The following is a 10110-nucleotide window of genomic DNA, read 5'->3' on the forward strand; positions in this document are numbered from 1 at the left end:
AGGACTGAATGTGACCTTATTTGGAGGTAGGATTCACTGCAGATGTCATTAGTTAAGATGAAGTCATAAGGGTGGGCCCTAATCTAATATGACTATGTCTTTATTATAGGTCCAGTTTGAACAAAGAGACAAGCACAAAGGGAAATGCCATGTGAAAATGAAGGCAGAGATTAGGGTGACACATCTGTAATCCAAGCAATGCCCAAGATTGCCAGCAAACCACCAGAAGCTGGGCAAGAGGATGAAATAGATTGTCTCTCACAGTTCTCAAAAGGAACTAACCCTGCAATATACCTTGATACTGGACTTCTAGCCTCCAGAACTATGAGACAACAAATTTTTGTTGCTTCAGCCACTCACTGTAGGGCATATTGTTAGGGCAGCTATAGGAAACCAATGGAGTAGCTTTGCACAGTGGCAGTATCATAGCCAATGAGGTTTGTCCAAGGCAGGATTATTGCTAATTGGAAATCAGCTGAGTAACTACAATAGAAACAAGTAATCATTCTCAAGCAAACATAAGCTTATAAAAAGACATTTCAGAAAGAAATATGTAAAAAGACAAGTGCAAAAGCCTAGTAAGTATTTCCATTCTGAAATGGGAATTGTCTTTTAAAACTTACCAGGGAAAGCTCAATTTTGGTTTTGCTCATCGTCACTGGAAGTAAAGAAAGTCAGATTTTTCCATTAACACTTCACACTGCCTTGCTCTCCAGCCTGGGTGGTGACCATGCGGCTGTCAGCCCTCTTCACACCACTCAGCTGTGGTCAAGGTTGGCCTACGATGCTGGGTTTGGTGTGTGCCTTTAAACAGACTCATTTATTGGCAGATATCCTTCTACCACAGAGAATTTTTGACCAGGTTGTGCCAATTTGCAATAAAAGGATAAACATAAAGGGAACTCTCTGTACTGTTTCATTGTAGAAATAGTCAATATTTGGTACCTAAATGATACATTGTACTCTCCTCTGAATTGCTCTGTGGGAAGCTATTTTAAAATATGATATCTAGGTCCCCAAATAGAACATAATGGCTTCTGATCAACTCTGAAGCTTAAAGGGACTTTGTAGAGCCTTATATAACATCAGAAGTAGACCGGTACATTCCCCACCCCAATACATCAATGATAACAGAATTTAGGGAGTTTATCCTGAGAAGTTTCTGAGAAATAACTTCCTCCTGTCTTAAAAAAGGATTTTCAAACATTCTATGGGAATGTCCATCCTATATAGTAATCCACTATCATGTAGGCAGAAAAGAGTAGGGCAGTTAAATAAAAGGGAGGGTCTGAAAATGGGTGAACTATATAAAAACCCAGACCTAGAACCAGTAGCCTATTTATGGCAAAGAGCCAATCTTAGATTAACCAAAAAACAGTGTTAGAGAACTTATAAGAGCCAACCAAGGGATAGGTATCAGGATTCATTTATTTATTTACTTATTCATTCATTCATTCATCTGCATGTTTGCTTACTCATTCAACACCACCAAATACATATAAATGTGGTGAACAAATGCACTTGGGCCTTGTCCTATATTGTCCTCACAGGATACGGGAGGAGAGGTAACACAATTAATCCAATATAGTGCAATATGAGAGAGTAGAGGAACTCATATTATCTTAGTTGTGGAAATGCCCCCAGATTTGCCCTAGACCTTTAGGAACCAACTCTCTGCCTTCACCAGTTCCACTTCTACCACTTTGGAGTCCATGGGATATAAGTTATACAGAATAGAAATTTTCCAGATACCTGACACATGATAAAGTGCTTTCTAAACTGCAACATACTCAACTACTGGAATCTTTTCTTTGTGATTCAGAAAGCTAAGACTAGGAAAATAGTGCTTAACAGTGGGTTCAATCCATTTGCTACTGAGTTCTCAATGGGACTTGGTGATGAAGTGAAAAGGAAAATAACATTCTTTCATTTAAAGTGCTTAGGAAAACTTAGAGTTTAATGTGCATTTTCTCCTAATTTTTTTTTCATTCATGACTCATCCCCCTCAGCTAATCTATCAGCAGGTCTTAAAGATTCTCTCATATGAAGCACATTCCAGATTCTAAATATTTCTCCACCTACAGTGCATCCACTCTACCCTAAGATGCCATCATTTTGCATCAAGATTACTGTGGTAGCTGCCTTCACTATTACCATCCCCTTAGTAATGCATCACAGAGTGAACTTTTAAAAACATGCATCATACCGTATCGGTCCCTCAGTTATAATCTTCACGTGGCTTCTCATCAAGTTAGAATATTGTTACTGGGGCATGCAAAGCTGTACGTGATCTAATCCCAACCTGCCTTTCCAACCTCCTGTTACAAAAGCTTCTCCACTACTGCACTGTCATTCTGTTTCTCTAATATATACACTATTACCTTAGGGCTTTTCTGTTAGCTGGTCTCTCTTCCCCTAGCTGTCAAATGAACTGCTCTTGTCATTTGGGTCCAGCTTAGGGGTAACTTCTTCAAGGAGATTTATCTGATCCCTCAATTCCAAAAACAGTCACTAGGTTATTGTCCCATCACCACTTCTACTTCTTTGCATAGCACTTACCGCTTGGCTACATTTTTTTACTCACTTTTTTACTGCTTTTCCCATAAAAGCCTAATTTCCATGATAGCGGATACCTTGTCCTGTCTTGATCACTGGATCCCCAGCACCTTGTACATCCCAGGCCTACAGCTGCCATTTGTTAAATGACTAAACAAACATGTTCCTGTTTTACTATTTGCTAAGAGTATTGCGTCAGTTCTTTTCAGGCTGCAAGTAGCATAAGTTATGTTTAAGTTACTTTATTTACTGAGTACATTAAAGGACAATAGGAAAAAACCTTGAGCTGCCCAGCTGGGCCAACAGGGACTAAGAGTTATTCAGATGTCAGAGCCCCAGTGACCCTATGACTAGCTCCCATCAGCCTTAGCTGATGCTACCCTCTCCATTGCCCAGAGACTTATCTACTCTGTTTTTAGAGTTACCTGCCACTCTTGATGACTCCTATGAGAGTCCTTCATTTGACCTTCCTGAGTGAGGACCTGATTAGGACACTGCTGTTGGTGGAGCTGCTGATTCAAGAGTCTTCACAGGACACTGTCCCACCTCACCTAGGTTAGTGTTCAGCCTCCATGAAAACAGCTGAGACCAGGATGACAGGTTTTGTGTGGAGAAGGGATCCTCCAAAGAGGGGTGTGAGTGATGAAGGCATTCTGAGCCTTCCCAAAGTGGAAACATTTTTGTCAAGTAACTGTCCTGTCTGCATAATATATTTAAAGTTCTAAAGTTCTAAAATATATAAACATAAAAATAGACAATGAGACCAGGGACTGGCTAAGTACCCAAAGTATAAGACAAATGTATTCCGAAGATTAATCCTATTTCTGATCATTTCCCCAAAATTTGTCATCAAAATGTGCAAGTTTGAACAATATTTTATTTTTTTAATAAAATAAGTTGTTTGCAAAATATCTAACTACCAATCATAAATTGCCCTCATGTAAAAAAGTATGGTCAGCTACAAACTTGAATGTGGATATAGAATTGTAGACTGAAATAAATGTGCTAAATTTTAAGTGTTTTCAGTTTAGGAAAATGGTACATTTGTTTTTAAAGATTTATTTTGATGTAACCTCAGTGGAGAGCAGTTTGGCTCAACATTTCTCAATAAATTAGCATTAGTGAACAAAACCATATCTACAAGGATATTCACTGCATAATGATTTGCAGTAGCAAAAGTCTAGAAAAAGCCTAAATTCCTATAAATAAGGGACAGATTAAATTATAGTACACTCTTAGAATGCTCGCCAGCTATTAAAAAAGTCAATCTATGTATGTTGATACTGAAAAAAATCTCCAAGTATATGGTTAAGAAGTGAAAAGCAGATATAGAAATGTGGATGCCATACATTTATTTATGTGGAAAAAAAGTGTGGCTTCTGAAGAGAAGAAAAGCTGCTTGTGGTGAGAGAGACACTTTCAATCTACAAGTTGTTTAATCATCTGATTTCTTAAAATTCCATTTATGTATCATTTAAAAATTGAAAAAAAGAGGACCTCATTTTCATACTAAGCAACAATGCATAGTACTTGCTTTCTACTGAGTTTTAAAGAAATAGGAGAGAAAACTCTGAATATTCAGTATTTCCTACGTTGAGAAAAATTTTCCTGTCAGCACCTAAGAATATACTCATTCTCTGCCATTTTGCCTATTCTGCTTATATAATTTACAATAGGAAGGCCATAGAAATGGAATACCCCTAAGTACAGTATAAAGATTAAAACAATTTGCTATATAGGAAAATGCCTACTACCAAAGTGAGTGTCCCCCAAGGAAGAACTAGTGAGACATGGACTCTCATCATGTCATTGGGCTCTCCTGGGCATTTGTAGGTATATGCAACACAAATTATATAATTCTCCAATTAATGTAAAGAATGCTGTGGAATTTTTTTTCTACCTCAGCTATTACAAAAGAGTAAGTGAGATTTTGGGCTTTACACTGCTTGTACAACCTTCCTCCTTTCTTCTCTGCTTTAGTACTTGTATTATCTTAAGTGTTATTTAATGAATTAGGACAGAGTAATGAAGAGAAATTCGTATTTCCAGTTAGGACAGCATTGCAAATTTATAATTTTAAACACCCCAAATCTTCCATACATCTAACAATGGCAGATTTTTTAAAAGAGGGAAAAAATTTAAAACACATGGGTATGATTTAAAAAATAAGACAGACTTTTTCAAACAACAGAAGAGGGACATCCATTAAGTAGTGAAAAGATGAGATGAATCATCAGTTGAAGTTGAGAGACATTGGTCTGGGGACCTTGGGTGCTCTAGGTCTGGATTGGCAGAGGGCACTGTGGATTTTGATGCTTGGGGGACACTGGAAATTAAAACTGTTTTATGTAAGGCTGAGGGATATAAAACTGAAGCCCAGCTTACCTCCTAAAATCAGAGGCTGGGATGGATTGGCCTCTCCTGTAAAGGAGACTAAAATAACACTATTTGCTGGCATTATCTTCAGATAAAGCTTCTAGTATGCCATGTGCATGGGGAGACAGGATGGAGAAATGGAGCCTCCATGCCAGCAACTGCACTGAGCTGTTTACCAGCTTAGGGACTGGAGGTACAATTATTTTCAATATTTTCCAGCCTTGTACCCCGGATATCCAAGAGCAGGCCTGAATCTGAATTCTGAGTCTTGAGGAAAAGAGCAGAGTCAACCACAAAACCCATAGTCAGTGCTGGAGGGTTGCCAAAAGGGAAGAAGAAAATATATATGGCTGCTTGAGATGAGCCTGCCGACAGGCATTCCATATGTAAGAGGACTGACTACAGATGCCAACAAAGTTAGCAGTTAGGAGATGAGTTTACCTAAGGACAAAGAGACAAAGACAGTATGGCCATCTGAACATGAGCTTAAAATTAGTAAACAAAGGATGCTCGAAGAAAGTGAGAATACCTCTTCCTTAAGATACTAGAGACAGTCAAACAGAGAATTAGTAAATTAAAGCATAGTTCTAAGGAACTGATCCACAGCACAGTACAGAGAGAAAAAATAGATTTAAAAATGTAAAAGTGGTTGAGAGATATAGGGGATATAATATATCCAACGGAGGCCCCAGGAAAAGGGAATAGAGAAAGGATGACAGAAGAACAATACTCAATAGGTAAATGGCAAAAGATATTATCCAGAATTAAAGAAATACTTGCTTTTTCAGATTTAAAGTGCATGCATAAGACTGAGATAAATAAATACAGACCCAGAAATTGACTTGATATTTTACGTCAAGTATAAAGAGGAAAAAAAAAAAGTACCATGTTACCAGATAGAGAAGATAGATGACAATCAGAATAAAAGCAGATTTCTATCAGCAACAATAGATGTTAAGAAGCAATGGGATAGATGGATTCTGGGAAGACTGGATTCAGAAAAATGATAAGTCTCTCTCTCTCCACTCAGACAACAATGGCCCTGATAGAATATGTCTATTCAACTATTTTGGAAACCTGGCCTGTAAAAGGCTTGCCAACTTCCAGGGGAAGTATTCCCACTCTGCAGAAATGTAATGGTACAGCCTCTGTAGAAAAGAGTATAGCAGTTCCTAAACAAATTTACCATATGGTCTAGCAATTCCACTTCTCAGTATGTATTCAAAAAACTGATGGGGCTCCTGGGAGGCTCAGTCAGTTAAGCGCCTGACTCCTGATTTTGGCTCAGGTTATGATCTCAGGGTCGTGAGATCGAGCCCCACGTTGGGCCCCATGTTGGGCTCTGCACTCAGTGGGGAGTCTGTTTGAGATTCTCACCCTCTCACTCTGCCCTTCCCCCCTGCTCATGTGCTTTCTCTCTCTCTCTCTAAAAAAAATAAATAAAAATGTAAAGAAATAAAGTTTAAAAAAATTGAAAGCAGGGTCTCAAAGAGATATTTATACATCTGTGTTCACAGCAGCATTATTTACAATACTGAAAAAATGGAAATAATCCAGGCATCCCTCAATGGATAAACGCAATGTGATAAATGCATACAATAGAATATTATTTAATCTTAAAAAGGAAGGGAAAAAAAAGGAAGGAAATTCTGATACATGATAAACATGGATGAATCTTGAGGACATTATAGTAAGTGAAATAAGCCAGTCACAAAAAGGACAAGTACTATGTGATTCCACTTACATGAGATACTTCCAATAGTTAAAATCATAGACACAGAAAGTAGAATGGTGATTGTCAGTGGCTGTGGGAAAGGTGATTGGAAGTTGTTATTTAATGGGTAGAGTTCTAGCATTCTGGAACTGGATGGTGGTGATGGTCACACAACAATTTAAATGTACTTAATACCACCGAACTGTACACTTAAACATGATTAACATACTAAATTTTATGTTAAGTGTATTTTACTACAATAAAAAGTACTGTAAGAGGGGGAGAAAAAGCAATAGGATGATATTTTCAAAGTGCTAATGAAAATATTACCAATGTAAATTTTATTATCAGCGAAAGTCTAAAACATTTGACCCAATATTCATAAGTATTGCTGATAAACTACTAATCACAGAAAAAGAAACCCAGGAGACAGACATGAAATGTAAAGAATAAAGACACCGGTGGAAATTCACAAAATATGTGAGTGGGACAGACTGCATCTTTCAAGTATGGTCATAGCAACACTTCGGGCCCTTGCTATTGGAGAACCCTGCCACACCTCCACCGAGAGACTGAGTCTATTGTCCCTGCCCTTGAAGCTGAGGAAACTTTGTGGCTGCCTAATGAGTAGGACACAGTGAAAGTGGCAATGTGTGACTTCTGAGGGTAGGTGACAGGGCTTCTGCATGGCTAACCTCTCTCTTGGGGACTTGCCCTGGGAACCCAGCTACCATGTTGTGGGGAAGCCCAAACTAGACTACACCGAGAAGCCACATGGAAAAGAAAACAAAGGGAGAAACTGAGGCCCCCAGCCAACAGCCAGATTTCCAAAGGAGGCTTTAAGCAGTGTGAAACAATGACACACTGTCTCTAATTTGCCCTGCTCCAATTCCTAACTCATTCCTTCCATGAGCATAATACTGAATTTGGTTCTTTATGTCACTGAGTTTTAGAACAATGTGTCACAAAGCTATATTGATTGGAACAGTTAGTATAGTTAACTGTTAAAAAAGATTTTAGTAACTACTATTACTACTAATGATAAAATAATAAAATCAAGGGTAGTAAGTAGAAGTTGTTTAGTGGACAAGTTTCTTGCTTGATTTGGGAGGAAGGTAAAGATAAATAAAATTCAGACTTTGATGACATTTTATAGTTAAGTGTGTGTACAAAAAAAATTTGAAGATAAACATTAAAAAGGAACAGAAATGGAATCTATAGTCTAATCTAATCTAATACAGCAAAAAGAAAAAAGTGGGGGAGGTAATAATGAAACCTTCATAAATGTCTACAATCAGAGCCAAACAAGGTAACATAACAACAAGCAACTGACTACTTCTCATTGTTTTTCAAGTTCTCAGAATTCTAGTTGACTTAGGCTATGTTAATGTAAAAACCCACGGTGTAGTAGGAATAAGTTCCGTGTCTCAGATTTTCAGACAGTATAAAGTTTGGAAAGTTTTGGTGTTTTCAGTCCCCCCCCCCCCCCCCCCCCCAGTTATAAGACCTTCACACTTTTGGAAGAGCATGTACAAAGTCTAAGAAGAGAAAAAAAAAACAAAAACATGATTTTTATTATACCATGTATTGTGGTATTTTAGTTAGACTGCCACCACAGTGATTGTTAAGGTTGGCTTTTTCAAATCTCCTTACCAGAAGAACATGGAAGAGAATTATTCTAAATAGTTTATTCTGAACCACTCTCACTACGGCAGCAGATTTATTAAGGAAGAGAACAGCATTCTTCTCCTTCGGCTAGGCATGGCTGCTTGTTAACCAACCTCATTTTTATTTAAATAACACAACAATAATGATCATTTGTGACGGTCAGTATTTGGTTCTCTTCACCAACACATGTCGCCAGTTTTTGTGTTTGCCATGTTCCCTTGCCTCTGTCCCTCCCTCTGCGACTCCGTACAGGCCACCGATGAATGCCCGGTGCAGGCTCTAAGCTGGGAAGGGAGACTTAGAAGCTACAGCTTCCCGCCACCGCTAAGCTATGAACTCTATCCCACTCGTCTCATTTCTAGGCCTCTGGGATCCAGGCCCTGGAGCCAAAGATGGCCAGCAGAATGAAGGAAAGCAGAGGAGGCTACCAGACAGCGGCCACGAGGACTTCCTTTGCTCCTTTATTTATCTGCAAGGTGAGAGAGCTTTCTCCTGTCCCCAAGGAACGTAATGGTGCTTATGGAAATTACCACTTGTTGTGTCTTGGTTCACATGTTGCTTTATATTGATAATTTCACTCTAGTGTCTTACCTCTTTAGTCAGACTGCGTCCCCAAGGAGAAACGAATGTTCTCAGAATTCTCTCACAAATGGATTTTCTCTATAAAAGAAAATTGAGTCTGTCCAAGGAAGATAGTGACAGAAACACCAAGAAGGGAAAGACCTGGCCTCCCCTGACCCCCTCAAAGTAAGCGCTACTCACTTTAAAGACAGAAAGCTCAGACTCGGAAAGCTCCAGATTCTGTCCCTGCCAGCCTGTCATACCCACCAAGCTGTCGTGAGACAGTGTCTGCGGTCCCTGATGGCAATAAAATGCCGGAACAATGACGTGGTGCCTTTACCGTCTACAGACAATGATGAGTGCAGAGAGCAGTTTCGTGCCATAGGCACACTTGTGACCTTGATCCTTGGGCGGACTCCTTCGGTGCTGTATTTTTTTTTATACATAAAGGCACCATTCCACCCCACCTACAGCTCTCTTTCCCCTTGACACAGGCCCAAATATGGGCCCTAAGAGATGGCCTCTTGCTTGCCATTATAGTAAGAGTTGCTCATTTAGTTATTTAACATGACATGCCATTCCTCTTTTTCCTACATTAACGATTCAATAATCCTAGGGACACTCACCCAAAGGTGAAAGGCACCAGTCTTCTTCCTCCTCAGAGCATTCCCTCCCTATTTTATCATCTTCCCAGCAGAGTGTAAGGATCTTTGGAGAACATGAGCAATCAGTTGTCAACTCCTTTCTAAGTATAAAGAATGTCAAAATTCCCAAGTCCTCTTCTCTGGGTAGGTTGGACTTTGTTTTCCCATTAGAAGAGACCCGGAGGCTCATTGATCTGGACATATATTTTTCTCCCTCTCAACTGTTTCTTTTAAAGGCTTGTGAAGTTAGGCTTGACATTTATTGCCTACCAGACTAGAAAGACAGGAGGCAAGTGACAGCAAGAACAGCTGAACGGAACTGTGGATTCTGACGGACAAAGGGCTGTAGTGTGTGAGAGAGACAGAGATCTTTGTGCTGGTGGGGAGCATGTGACCAGCTGCCCCAGTTCGGCCAGAGCAGTTCCATTCGTTAGTCTACTTTTCTGGATTTTCTTCAAGATTCTGATTGAACCTGCCCCTTACTACACCCCTGCCCACCCCCTAGCCAAAGTCATTAGAAGGGAGGAGAAAAAAAGGGACCCCTATGAACGGCCATATGGCTTCCTTCATCCTCTATACCCTTCCTTCTGT

At 39.4% G+C, this 10110-nt stretch overlaps 1 pseudogene; it reads left to right on the forward strand.

Annotated features, from left to right (window-relative positions):
- The first annotated feature begins 403 nt into the window (after positions 1-403).
- On the forward strand, positions 404-476 carry LOC129514344 (U4 spliceosomal RNA; annotated as a pseudogene).
- Positions 477-10110: the final 9634 nt, after the last annotated feature.

Source organism: Nyctereutes procyonoides, unplaced genomic scaffold (genome assembly GCF_905146905.1).
Source record: "Nyctereutes procyonoides isolate TBG_1078 unplaced genomic scaffold, NYPRO_anot_genome, whole genome shotgun sequence".
In the NCBI taxonomy this organism is placed as follows: Eukaryota; Metazoa; Chordata; class Mammalia; order Carnivora; family Canidae; genus Nyctereutes; species Nyctereutes procyonoides.